Source organism: Serinus canaria, chromosome 11 (genome assembly GCF_022539315.1).
Source record: "Serinus canaria isolate serCan28SL12 chromosome 11, serCan2020, whole genome shotgun sequence".
Classification (NCBI taxonomy): domain Eukaryota; kingdom Metazoa; phylum Chordata; class Aves; order Passeriformes; family Fringillidae; genus Serinus; species Serinus canaria.
In genome coordinates, this window is record NC_066325.1 from 18,230,772 (window position 1) to 18,244,955 (window position 14,184).

The window sequence follows — 14,184 nt, forward strand, 5'->3', positions numbered from 1 at the left end:
CATTTAAAACACTGAGGAATGATGGGGCTGAAAATTTGGATCATTTCTAACCTGCTCTCAGGATGAAACCTTTAATTTGGCTGGTGTTTTACAGCTGCCTTCATTGCATTCTGGGGAGTTCCCCAGGTCTTTTCTCCTGTCTGATTAACACATTGCCAAAAATCTTTCTTTTTCTTGGGTTTCCATGTCAGCACTGAAACCAAGGGAGTTCTGTTACACACCCGATTAATCACTGAATTATACCAACTGCTAATTAGTGAGGCAAACCCTCTTTTAGGCATTCATCTGCAGCTCCAGTGACCACCCAGAGATCCCATCTCCCAGCCTGAAGCCACGACTGGAGCAGACCTCGAGCATCCCCGCTCTGCTCAGCCAAGAATGTTTCTGCAGAATTTAAAAGCTCTGCCTCCTTTGTTAGCCAGAACTCCACAAACCCTAAAAAACCCCTCGGAGCTGATAAGGAGCTGCTTGGAAAAGTGCCTGGCTGTGAGTAACCCATCTCAAATTCCAGATATGCTGAGGAAAATTGCTTGGTCTGCCAGAGCAGTAGTGCAGGACAGGTTGGTGGGGATGGGAAGGGAATTTCTTCCATCTTCAGGGAGATTCCTCTTTGATTGTTGTGGATTTTAATCAGCTGACGGGAAAACCTCAGGATCCAGGTGGCTTTTCCCCGTCAGTTCCATTGGCTGGAGAGCTCCAGCTCCACTCTTTAAAAAGGAGGGGAAATCCAAGCAAACAAATGGGAAGCCTTGGGGTGGCTGCTCCTCCACTCAGCATTTTTCTATCAGAAAATAACATCGAGCCCTTCATCTTGGAGGGTCATTAATTTCTGCAGGGATCCTGGATGGTTTCCCTCTGAATCTCTGTGGAGATGCTGCTTTTTATAACCACCCCCTGTCACTGGGGAAAGTTTCTGCAGCCAGCACATTCACTGAGCCACCAGCGCTGACATTTCCCCTGTGATGTGGCTTTGTTAACTCTGTCTGCCCATCCACATAAGGTCATTCCTTGCAAGAAGGAGCAATTCCACATCTACACTGCAGCAAACCAGCAAAATCCGGGCTTCAGTCGCATCATTGCCTTTGTTACTCGCTGCCCCTCGTGATCATTTGAGTCTTTTTTTCCCATTTTCTCCTTTTCTTTGCCGCCAGAGCACGTCACAGCTCCGTCCACTGCGCGCAGAGAAGTTGCCATGTTTTGGAAACCTTTCAAGTGGTGAACATATTTAGATGTGTGCCTGAAACACGAGCTTGTGTTGTTGCTATAAGGGTATGGATCTTACTTTAGCTACAAGGCTTGGGAATTCAATTAGGAGAAGAATGTGGAGCAGGAGGCAGCAGAAAGCTGATGGTTAAAACTCTCCCTAATTCTGATTTTCTCTGGGACCCTCATCCCAGCACTTCAACCTCCACACGTGCCTGAGCCTTTCCCATTCCTTCATTGCCCCCCCTTTGCTCCCAAAGTCAGCACACAGGCTGGAGTTTGGATCCAGACCCCAAAGCTCCTACCTGGGCTCATTTCCAGCTGTGCATTTGTAAAAAGGCTTTTCCTGAAGAAGCCTTTCAAAAAGAACAGATTCCCACACCTTGCTGTGTTTTGGAGAAAGCTGAAATGATCCCTGAGGCAAATCCCTTCTGGGACCCAGGGGCTGGGCTCTGTCCTGCTCTTACCCAGCAGTTGCACCACGATGCTGCTGCTTGGCCACCACAGGGATTATTTTCATTTTTCCAAAACAGAGGAGACAGAGCAAAGAAACGCTCCAGGCAAAATTCCTGCACACAAAGTGCTCGAGCCCTAAAGGTGTGATGAAAGCATAATCCTGCACATAACCCTCAGTTCTGCTGCCTAAAATAATACTCCAGGATGCTGGCAGGGGAATACTACGCTTCCTGTGAGTGTTTCAGTTCACATTCTCCCAAAAATAACACAGCGACTGTTAACACCTGCACTTTTCAACATTTCCTTGCTAACAACAAGGAGATTAATGGGTTCCATTCAAAAAGACCTTTCTGACCTCATTTATGATGTTGAGAAACTCAGGAAATTGCCTGCTAATCCGAAGTTTGATAATCCCAGGTTTCTTCAGGAAAGATCCCGGCTCGAAGCCTTCAGCAGGAGAAGGGCTGGATCCAGGTGGGACAGGATCCTCAGGGACTCACAGCAGGGGAATCCTCATCCCTCTGTGTATAAGGGATGAGGAGGAGAGGTGGGAATGCAGGAACAGGAGTTGCTCAACCTTCCCAGTGCTGCAGACCACAGGAAAAACTTCCTTTGGCCAAGACTTCGCTCCCATCTTGGAAAAACACGGGAAGAGGGGAGCCCGGGGGGACTGCAGCAGCTCCCAGGGGCTCTGGGCAGGATCAGGCCAGGCTGAGCTTGCAGACAGGACCTGCAGTGACCCAGGGGCCTGGCCCAGCAGCTCCTGATGGCTCCGTGCCACAGCAGCTGGGAGCTGGCATGGGAAGCAGGAGCTGCAGGTTGGCTGCTCCTGGGAGAGCTGGGGCTGGCAGATGGCACCACTTTGTGCCTCTGCCTGGGATTTCCAGAGGAAAGCTTCTTCCAGTTCTTCACAGGCAGCCCCAGCCTTCTGCTTTCAATTCCACAGAGGGCTGGAGGGTATTTTTTTATCTTTTCTTGTTTCTTCCCAATGTATTTGTGTATTATAAACACGGACCAAACCTCCAAGTGTTTGTCAGAGAGGTCCAGCCTTGAGAAAACAGCCTTGCCCAGACTGTTCAAAGTACAAATACATCAGCACCTCTACCTGCTTCTGCTTCAGGAGACATCCAGCCAGTTGATCAAATGCCATCTTAATTACAGGCTTTGCAAAGAGCAGAAATGAGCCAGGAAAAATCACAAATGAGGAGCTGTGCAGCTCCTTCACAACAGGAGGGAAAACAAACATGAAACCAGAGCCTGGATTCAGCACAGGATGGGCAGGGGCGAGCTGAGGATGCTTCGGAGAAGGAGCAGCCTCAGAGAAGGAAGGTTTGTGCAGGACAGAGCCACTTCTGTCTGATTAGTCCCAAATTACAGTCACTGATGCAAATCTGGTAATCAGTGAGGCAAACTCTCTTTGAGCCATTTCTCTGCAGCTTTAGTGGCCGTGCAGAAATCCCATCTCCCAGTTTAACATCTCCCAGTTTAATCCATGGACACATCTGGAGCAGACCTTGAGCATCCCCACTCTGCTCAGCCAAGAAAGGTTCTGCAGAGTTTTACATTGCCCTGAAATCCCGTTTAAAATGTTTCTTTAGGCTTTTCCATTTCCCTGAAATCTTATTTCTCCTCCTGGAGAAACTCAGCCCCTAATTAATTCAATTAAGAGCTGCCTGTCCTGGGGAAGGAGCTGGGTGTTTCTGTGCTGCTCTGTTCCTCATCCTCCTTTTCCCCACTCAATTCCTGCACCTCTGGAAGTTGGGAAGAGCAGATTCCCTCTGGAAAGCCCTGCTGGGAAGAGGTGCTGGAATAGGGATGGAGCAGAGAGCTCAGGCTTTCTGTAGGAGTGAGGTTATCAGGATCACTGCCAGGGAAGGTGGGCACATCCAGAGGGTGATGCCAGCCCAAAGATGGCACAGATATGTGGGAACCCAGGAAATCCCTCTGGCTGCCCTGGAGGATGTGAGACCCTGTCAGGGGCTCACAGACCTTGGCCCAGACCCCCTGTGCCTTTGATTTAGCCCTTGGAAAAAATAATCACCAACCTTTATATGAAGGATTACAAGTCAAGAGAGTTTGAGTAGAATGAGAGTGAATTTATCACAGGGTGAAAAATAGATTTTTTGGGGTTTTTAGGATGGGGATTCAGGGGGCAAGTTGGAGGAGTCTGGGTGTGTCCAGCCTTTCTCCTTCTTCTTCTAGGCCTCCATCTTCTGCTCTGATGGTGGCACTTCTGGATTGGTTTAAGGTAGAAGCTCACTGTCTAACACTGGTGATGGATATTGGGAAGTTATGGTAAATATTGTACATGTAGTTTTTAGTATAAAAAGATAAAAACACCCCAGGGAGGCAGAGTGCCTCTGTCTGTCCTGCTGAGAGGACCTCAGCCAGACAAGAGAAAAAAAATTATAGATAAGGAACAATAAACAACCTTGAGACCGAGAACTGAAGAGCTCTGACTCCTTCTTCGAAAAGAGACCTTGTGACACATCTTGGGGTCACTGTGAGCAGCTAGAGACCCCTGGACAGACAGACAGACAGACAGACAGACAGACAGACAGACAGACAGACAGACAGACCGACAGACAGACCCAGCAGCTCATTCCCAGCGCTGCTGCTGCCTCCCTGCTCTGGTTCCTTTGCTTTCACTCCCTGCTCCTCTGCCATCCTTTAGTGCCCATCCAGGCCTCCCTCTCTCCCCAGACCTTCCCCTGCCCAGCCCAACGAACCATCCCAACAAACTCAGGAATGTTTGATTCCCAGAGCCAGCACGGGGTGCCAATCCATCAGGAAACAACAAGGTGCCCCCACTGTGGAGATTTCTTTCCCAAATTGTGCTGATGGAGTTGTTTTGTAGACCCAAGCACTGTGGGCATTTCAATCCTTTTGCTCCTTAGGAAGTTTCCAGGCAGCTCCAAACAATTTGTGTTTGTGCAGGGGGTCTGTGCACAGGGCTGGGAGCTGGAGCCCATTGTTCAGGAGCCTGGCTTCCCCACGGAGCTGCAGGAAGCACAGGGCACAGCTGAGGAGACCCTGGCCAAAGTTCCTGCAGGGATTTTCCCAAGGCGTGCTCTGTGAGCTGCCGCAAAAACAGAAAAATCAGAAATACATCAATAAACATATCAATACTCCTCTTTTTTGGGTCAATCAGAATAAAATTCAAAGAAATCTGGTCAAAATGCTTAGAAATTTCTTGTCTTTTTTTTTTTTTTTTTTTTTAGTGAAGAATAAAACACAACCCCAAGTGCCTTCTGATGCCGTTTTTTCCAAGTTCCTCACCCATTCCATTTTTCCAGAGATTATTTTCCTTCTGGAAAGGTAAAGGAAGTTCAAGAACTAAAGGGAATTTTATTGACAACTGTCTGATTGGCTTTGGACTTGAGGGAAATGTTGGATCTGCTGATTTCTCACTGTTCTTATCTGACCATGCTCCAAAAAATGTCTCCATTCTCTTAAACCACAAATTTAATGCCTCTGTCGCTGCAAATAACACTGAAAATGCTCAGAAAGTTTGAAATCCCTCTCAGCCTGAGACCTCTTCATGTTCTTTTTTTGAGAATGTCACAAAAATCCCTCGTGCAGGTCCCTCAGCTGGGTTATCACCAGCTCCACTCAGACCACGGCGTTAATAATTGCAACAGAATAAATTTCTCAGCTCAAAGGGAACCTGGGTGATGGGAAGAATAAGGAGAAAGGGAGGGAAAGTGTAAAACAGTGCAGGAAGTTGTTATCTCCGAGGAGAAAAAGTAAATATTTTCATCCAAGAAGGATGTAAAAATTGAGATATCTTCTGAGCTGGTGAGAGAGTGAAATGTTCTGTCCCTCAGGAGCAATGGATAAAATAAGGACAAGAAATAGGAGCCTGATCAAGGCATTGCTCCAGCTGGACTTGGATTTTATATGGATATAAACCATGGCAGGGGGTGCAAGGGGATGGGATTTAAGGTCCCTTCCACCCCAGACCATTCCATGACCCTGTGATTCCATGAAATCTTTGCATGGTCAATGCTCCAAACCTGCATTTACCCTGGCTGCCCTTCACGGGTGGCCTGAAGGCTCCTTGGTGTGCAGGAGCCATTCCTGAAGGGCTGGAGGACAGCAAGAAAATCCTAAAATTGCTGCTGAGAGCCTTTCCCCAATGGTGAGAAAAACAGGGAGGGAAACTCCCACCCAAATTTGAATCCTGACAAATCGCTGGCAAAGCCACTGAGCTGAGGGATGGATTGCTGATTTCTCCCAAGATTAAACCAGGATTAAGCTCAAGTAGCAGAACTCTTTCTGAGAGGGGGGAAAGGCTGAGCACTAAAGGGTTCCAAGCTCAAAAGGAGCCGCAATGCAGCAGTGGCTCCTCCCAACCACGAGTAATTAAACATTTTTTAATTTTTCCTGAGAAATGAGAGAGTTGATTCAGAGACAAGAGCTGATTCCTCTGCCCATCCAGCCTCCTCTGCACTGCTTGGGCTCCAAGACAAACCCAGATATTCCAAGGAACAGGAGGGATTTCAGAAAACCTGCAGAGCCACCAGAAAGCTGCTCCTAGACATGCACGGAGCATTTTGTGCTAATCAGGGAGCAAGCTCCTCTGCAAAATATTATTCATGGGACTGAACATCAGCCAACTGCAAAAACATTTTCTTAACTTGTGGGTAAACAGTTTCCAGCTCTGGCCTCTGCCTCCCTGCATTATGGTAATTTCACACTTGAAAATTTCACAAATAAAACGTCCAGAGCCGCTCGCAGGGAAATTGCGGTGAATTAAAATAAGCAGCAATTCAGTTTTCTCTAAGCTGCTCTGGTCTTTGTTTCAATTTCTTTGCCTGATTTGAGCTGAGCTTCTGAATTAGGAGCAGGGTATCTGGGATATTTTTATTTAATTTATTTTTTTTAAGCTGCAGTTTTAGGGCACAGCGTTATTCAGAGAGAGCAGCAGGCAGGCAGAGAGGCACGCCGAGGTCAAGGCAGAAGGAGAAAGCCAAGTGGGAACTAAAGAGGGGTGGAGTGTGCCCCAGAACCACCAGATTAATCCTGCCTGCATCCATCTCCTGCCTCATTTGGTGCTGGGCTTTGAGGCACAGGGCCAGGGAGCCCGGAGCAGGCTGCACGTGAGGTTTTGAATGCTTGTGCTCACTTCAGAGTAACTGGAGAGGCTGCCTGAGGTTTTGATCCGGGGCACGTCCACAGGGTCTTTTTATAAAGCTCATTTAGGGTTACCCAAGCAGGCACAAAGGAATGAGGCCAAAACTGGGCCTCGAGGACTTCCCTGAGCCAGGATCCCAGCACAGCTCATGGGCTGATCCCCCAGCTCTGCTCAGCGCTGCCCTCCCCACAAAGCTCAGCTCAGCTCAGCCTCCTGCCCTGCCCCAGCAGAGCCCAAAGCCCCTCCTAAGAGCCCCTGGAAGCCCAGCCCCAGGCACCAGCACGTTTTGGGGCTGTTGGAATGTGACCTTTCCTTCCTGGCCCCTCCTGGGGAGAAGGAACATCTCCATGCAGGTCTGTTGCCCACGTTCCAGCTCGTTTTTCACCCCACTTTTGACACTCAGATCAGTCAGACACCTCCAGCCCTGGAACATTTAATTGCAGCTCGTGCCATCATTTACCTTGTCCACTAAGCCTTTGATTACATTAGGCAAGAGAGAAAATTTCATCTATGCTCTCCAGCTATTCCTTAGGCTGAAAATAAAACTGGAATTGGCCAGAAAGAGATGCCATTTTTCTTCAAGACAGCTGAAGGAAGCATGAAAACTTCTGTCCAGGATATCCGGGACTTGGCTGGTTCCTTCTCTTCCCTGAGTTTTCTCACCAAATGATTTTTGTTTATTTTATTAAAAAGTCTGTTCCTCTTTGACAGGTGTCCTACAGGCAGAAAATGTGTCTTGGCCAAGGGCAGGGAGGGAATTAGTCCTGGGTTTCTTCTCAGGAGTGATGGAAGTTTCTCTGCTGAAGGTGCACGGCAGAAATGTTCCTGTGTTTAACTCACTGTGATGCACTCAGGCACAGAATTTTATCAGGGGGGATAAAGTTATGGAGAATTGAAAGGCTCTAATAAAAGTGGAAGTCAGTTTGGAATGGCAGGTGAAATAGGAATCTTGGAATTGTAAATTGAACGGAACAGAGTATTGAACTTTACAGGGGTTTGGCAATTTCGGACAGGAGTTTTGTAAAAGAAAAAGTCTAAATTAAAAAAAAGGAAAACAACAGAAAAAAAAAACCACAATAAAAAAGGCAAATGGGCAGTTAGCCAGGATCTACTCAGCCTTTAAAACACTCAGCTATCAGCAGACACATCAATTTAGTGCAAAGTTCAGTGTTCTGCAAGCTCCTCTAGCAGGAACAGTTGGATGAATCTGCTCCAGCACCAAAACTGGTGAGCAGGAGCCACCCTGCTCCCTCCCACCCCTGCCAAACCCCAGGGCCACTCATGGCCCTGCCCTGTTGGGTGCCCACAGCTGGAAGATCCCAGTCCATTGGATATTTTCTAGAAAGGCACCATCCAGGAGCAGCGAGATTCACTGCAAAACCCTCTGGGGCTTTTTAGTCCAACACCTGAACCCCAGTAACGATGGGGGGGTGAGGACCCAGCTCCTTTCACTCGTCCCTAGGCACAACTCACCCAGCTCCCAGTTCAGTGATTAATTGACTCCCTAATTAACTGAATCAGCAGGAAAATGAGCCCTACAAAACTCTCCCAGCTCAGCCAGGTCAGATGAGTCCCAGGGCCTGGGGAAGGGATGGAAATGATGTGGCAAGAGGAGGGAAAAGGCAGGACTGCAGTGGTGGGGATTAATCCACACTGCTGTATCCACAGCATTTTGACACGAGGTTACCAAATAATTCCTGATTTTGCTGTCTATGGCTGCAAATCATCCCAAACTTATGGAGAAACTCAAATCTTCCCTGAAGGATGAGCCTCTGCAGGAGTTAATGGATGAAAAATCCAAGTTTGGGGTTTTTTTTTCCACAGATCAAGCTCAAGGAAAAACCAGCCAAGGAAAGAATCAGTGAGGGCTGGGAAAGGACCTCAGATTAATAATGTGAGTCAGGGGAGGACAGAGAGTAGTTGAACACAGCATCAACACCAGCATCACCCCCAAACCTCCAGCACCAAAGCACCAGGAGTCAGATTTAACTTTAGCCACGTGCTAAAGCCATCACCCTAATGAACACAAACACCCCCGGAATTTAAACCCTCTGTGAAATATCAGCACCCTAAACCAAAACCTGCCAGCAGAACAGACCCCTTTGCCCCCACAGGTAGGGGTCAGCCAGCATTTCCAGTAAATTCATAGCAGACAGTTTGTACTTTGAGTAGAGGTACCAGCATGCTCCATGGTGATTCTTTTTTGTATCTTTTATTTCATCTTCACAGTCAAACTGCCCGTTTGGAAACCTTGTTTTAGAAAAAAAAAAAAAAAAAGCAGAGGATGAACCCTCTTAAGCAGATTTTGCAAATAATGGATGGGTTTATTGGTTTGGGGAATGAAAAAAAATGGGATTTCACCTCGCACAAAGCCTTTTGTGGGTTCCCAGCACTACAGGATGGATTAGGAAGGCTCTCTGTGACTAACAGGAGGATGGGCTTTATTTTTCCTAAACTTTTTCCTCAGAGTTTTAATTTTGGAGGACCTGTGCTCAATTTCCATGAAGATCTGCTCCTTGGGACCATCTTAGCACACCACTGTCACTTTGGGGAAACTTTGGGGAAACTTTGACGTGGTGGGGGGGATGCCAGCCATGGGTGAAACGAGTGAACCCCAGCTCAGGCAGGGACCTGAAGGGTTTCTGGGATATTTCAGGGGGAGCCTCCATGCTCTCCAAGGTGTTGATCCATCCAGGGGTGGCTGCTCCCCTTCCTCCCCTCCACAAGTGGAGAAGAGAGGAGGAGTTCGAAAGCCGACACGGCAAATCTCCAACCCTCTCCAGATATAATTTATTAAAGCCAGAAATTATATCAGGGAGCAGCGCCTGCTTCAGCAAAGCCAATCCCATCCGTGGGGAAGAAGGGAGAGCAGGAGTGATTTAGAAACTCCCATTTCTTGGACAGGGGCAGGCTTGAAAAGGCTGATCTCATAAATCTGCGGTTTCTGCGCGTTTGGGGCTGTGTGTCTGAGCACTCCCACAGCAGATAGTGGGACGTGCAGCATTCCCAAGCCCATGAACCCCGGTCACATGATGGTAATTACGGCAGACCTTGAAACACAAAGCCCAATAAATTCAGCATTAAGAGCACAGCTCCCGTTCGCTTACTCACAGCGCAGAATTTGGCCAGAATTTGCATGGGAAGGCCTTATCCCTTCAAGAATCTGGATTTCTCAACATGTTGTTGATCCCTTGGATACCTCTGGCCACATGTTAGACAAAGAATATTCCACTCAAATGTCCTTGAAGGGTCCCAAAGATTCCAACCCAGCGGTGGCCAGCTCCTGATTCCTTGGGCCTCTTCAGAAATTCAGCATCAGGAGCTTTTGAGAGGGGGGAATTATAACAAAGTACAAGTGAAGTTTTCCTTTCCAATTACAGAGACTCTTTAGAGCACAGAGCTGAGTGTCTTGGGCTGACAGGATAAACATGGGATCGCTTCATCCCAGGGAAGATGGATCACGTGCACCCTGGAGGGGGAAACCACTGACATGGGGAAGCAGGTAAAAAGAAGAATTCACCACCATGGTGAAAAAATTCTTCTCTTCATGGGAAAAGAAGAATTCACCACCCAATGCAGCAGATGAGAAGCACCCACAGTTCAGCATCTCCCCAGAGCAAACTCCTAGAGCTGCACTCTGCTCATTGTACCAAACCTGGGAGATTATTAGAGGGAGAACCATCAATATCCATCTCTGAGCTGGGTCCTGGTGTGGTCTGTGCCCGCTGGTGCTGTGACTCACGAGCTGAGCAAGCACAGCCTGCCCCAGCGCTGGACTCTGCTGCCACGGCTCAGCTGCCAGCTCTTTGAAGGAGATAAAAGGTCCCCAGCTCGGCCAGGACAAATTGGCAGCTCTCCAGCTCCTCGGAGATTTACATATGCATTTTTTAAAGTGAAGCAGTGGTTAAAAGGCTGCTTCGCTGGGATAATTGCAATTATCCCATTCTTTCGGTGGCCCACTGTAAACAGAGAGTTCAGTGTCTTGTCTTGTGCTGGAGCAGGAGTCATCCCAATCCCAGCACTTCCTCTTTGGCAGCAGGCAATTCCATCTGAATCACCACCCGGCTCTTGCTCCATCCTCAGGCTCTGATGGTCTGATAACATTTACTCAGAACTCGAAGCAATTAAAACCAAGATGACACATTAAAACAATCCCAATTTAGAATCCATCTTTAAATGATTATTTGGAGCTGATTGGGAAACGGAATTTCTGCTCTGCAGGGAAGTCAGACGTTTCAAAATTCTCTTTCATCACAGCCCGGAATGCAACCTGACTTTGGCTTAAATCCCATCTTAGTTGGACTTTCGGCACCTGGGACTTGCAAACTGCTTAATGTCAGCTGTCACTTCATCCCGGAGAAAAGTGCAGATGTTTCCACATGGGGCGACAGAGTGGCCTCCATTAAAATGCACTCAGCACTGTCCCATTAATTAGCCTCAGGAGAGGCACAATTCCTGCTTTTCCCCCAAAGCCTTCACGTGGGCACAGCTGTGCCCAGACCACACCCAGCACACCAGGGACAAACCCAGAGTCACGAGGGCAAAACACAAGAACTTTTGCCCGGCAGAGCCAGAGTTCATAAAGAGGGAGTTGTGACCTCTCTGAACTGGACTGGGATGAAATTTCCACTTTTTCATGGGAGAATCCACCCAAGGACAAATAGGGAATGTCACAAGAGGATTTCTCCCATCCCTTTTTTTTTTTACATATAAGGGAAAGCAGCAGCCAATGTGTGCGAGGAGCTGTCACTGCCCATCAGGGAGATGGAGATGGAGATTCTCCCCGACAGAGGAGCCCTGTGGCCTCCCTTCTCACTCCTCACACACTGCAGGCCCTGAATTCCCTTCTGCAGTGATGGATTCATCCAATAAAACCAGATCCCAACTCATGGAGCAAACCACAGGGAAGGCATCACACTGTGATGTGTTCCACACAGACCCGCTCCTATCAGAGGGGAACAGAGGTTTTGGTTGGAAGTAGCTGGGTTTGGAAAGAGTTCTGAACTGGTACTTCTGGCCAGACCCGTGCTCATCCATGCTCTCTGCCCAAGCTCTCTGTCCTTCTTGGCTACCTGTCTCAAGGTGAAGGAGAATGGGTGGATGAGGTCCAGATGCTTCTCTGTCCAAGGAGGAAAATCTCTCCCAGCTCCCAGTTTTTTTTGGGTGGTTGCCCTGCTGCTCTCTGGCCATGGATCTGACAAGAGCTGCCCCTCAGTGCCCTTCCCTGGCTCCTGGAGCTGGTGGGGCTGCAGCACTGCAGCAGCCCAGGGTCCTGCCCCTGGTGTGGAGGGTGGAAAGCCTGAATTCCCTCCCTGTGCTGCACCATCCATCTGCTCCAGCTCTTGGACATGCCTGAAATTTTTGTCCAAGCCAGGCCTGGGATCGTGGCAATTAAAGGCACCATTCTTCACCCCCGAGTTGTAAAGGGCTCTCCTTTCACAACTGCTTGAGTGATGGGTCATTACTCAGCTGCCTTCGCAGAAAAAAATAACTATTTCCAGTGAGTTCCTTGCAAATCAAATGACTTTCTGGTTTATTGAAGTTGCATTGGCTTGAGTGGCCTTGTCATCACCCGGTGCCTTTGACTCCTGCAGCAAAGCAGCCCCAAGGAAATCTGCCATAGCTGAGCAGGTGGGGGAAGAGGGAGCAATGGCCTTTGGAGGCTGAAAACACATCTCTGACCCTGAAGAGCTCCTGAGGAAGAAAATCAGAATGTGGGCTCTGATTCAGCAAAGCAATTAAGTATGTGCTTTAAGTCAAAGCCCTGCTTAATTCCTTTGACTCCAATGGGATTTAAGCAAAGACTTTAGGCTGAGCTGAATTCAGGTCTAAAAACTCCTCTGACGTTTTTCCCCTCCTGGATTACAGTGAAAGAAAGTGGTTGCAGTGCATGCCTGGAGAAGCAGAGGGGTGATGAACTGTGATGCACATCCAGCCTAATGTAAAGCTTTAAAAATCACTTGGCAGGAGCTGAGTCATAAATTAAGTTGCTCAACTGGTCGTGCTTTGCAACCAAAGCCATTGTCTTCCAAGGGCTTGAGCTTTGCAGCTTCCCAGCTCTGCTGTGGCCAACCAGGAGAAACTTTACACTTGATAAGTCCTCTAATATGCCAGGGAGAGTCCCTCCCTCCCCTCCTGCTCCCCTCCCACCTCTTTAATGAGCATCCCCATTAGCTCGGGAGTACAAAGGGAGTTCACTCTGTGAGCCTTTGTGTTCTTTGCATGTTAGGAGGGCTGAGGAGCAGTTCAAAAAGCAATCTGCCCAGAAACCACAGTTTATGAGTCCCAGAAGTTTCATTTGCTCAGGTCAGACTGAAAGCTTGGCTGAAGATACAGCAGAAATTTTTCTCTGTCAGGCAACAGAAAGCAGTACAAAGAACCCAGCTGTTAGGTCTCATAGCCCAGGCCTCTAATTAAAACAGTGGAAAATTAGATAACTTCACAAATTCATCACTGCCACCACTGGCTGTCAAAAAAAAAAAAAAAAGCTTGGGGGTTACCACCCACCTTTTGTTTATGTTGCTAACCAGTGTCTCCATCTCGTGTGTGTGTGCACAGAGCTGAGCTTTCCTCCCTTCCCCCTGCCCTCAGCCACTTCCTTGCACCTCATTCAAAAAAAATTCAGATCAGACTGGGAAGGGGCTGTGCACCAGGTCTGCAGAGGTGCCTCCCCACACAGATTTTTAAAGTGGGATTTTTTTTTTTTTTTTTCTATGAGGGAAAATGAAAAAGGTTTAATTTTGATTGTTCTCGGAGGAGGAGGAAGGGCAATGGTTCTTCCAAAGATGCAAGACACGGTCGGTGTGGTGCTTCTGCATGTCTGAGGTCAACAAATGTCATTTGCAGCTTGTGATCAACTCTGGATTGAAAAAAAAACCCAACAAACAATGCCTCCATCCCTAAAACAAAGGAGGAAGCACCCACGCTTCAACAACAGCCAAAAAAGAAATCTCCTATTCTTCCAAAAGTTAAATTCTCCTTTGGATTACAGCGGGCAAGTTCAATAGCCCTCAAAACTAGGAGGGATTAAAAGTGTCTCTTGCATTAAGCCTGGCTTTTAGAAAAAAAAATAAAAAGTTCCTTCAAAGAACAAAGGGAAGAGATTCACACCTGAGCAAGCCCCACCAGGTATGAGCCAGCTCCTCCTGCAGAGCTCCTGGCTCAGGGGACCAGGGAAGACAGACCATGGGACCACACAGGGCAAGAAGCAGATTGAGGATACAAACATCTCATAAATGCAGAAGTGGAAAACTAGTTTAGAGTTGGGCCTGGGAGTTGTTCTCAGCTCAGCTTTCATTTGAGACTGTGGGGTAGAGGAGAAACAGGGCAGATGCTTCAATACACCCAAACGAGGCGGCCAACTCCATGATTTGGTGTTTTTTAAATTA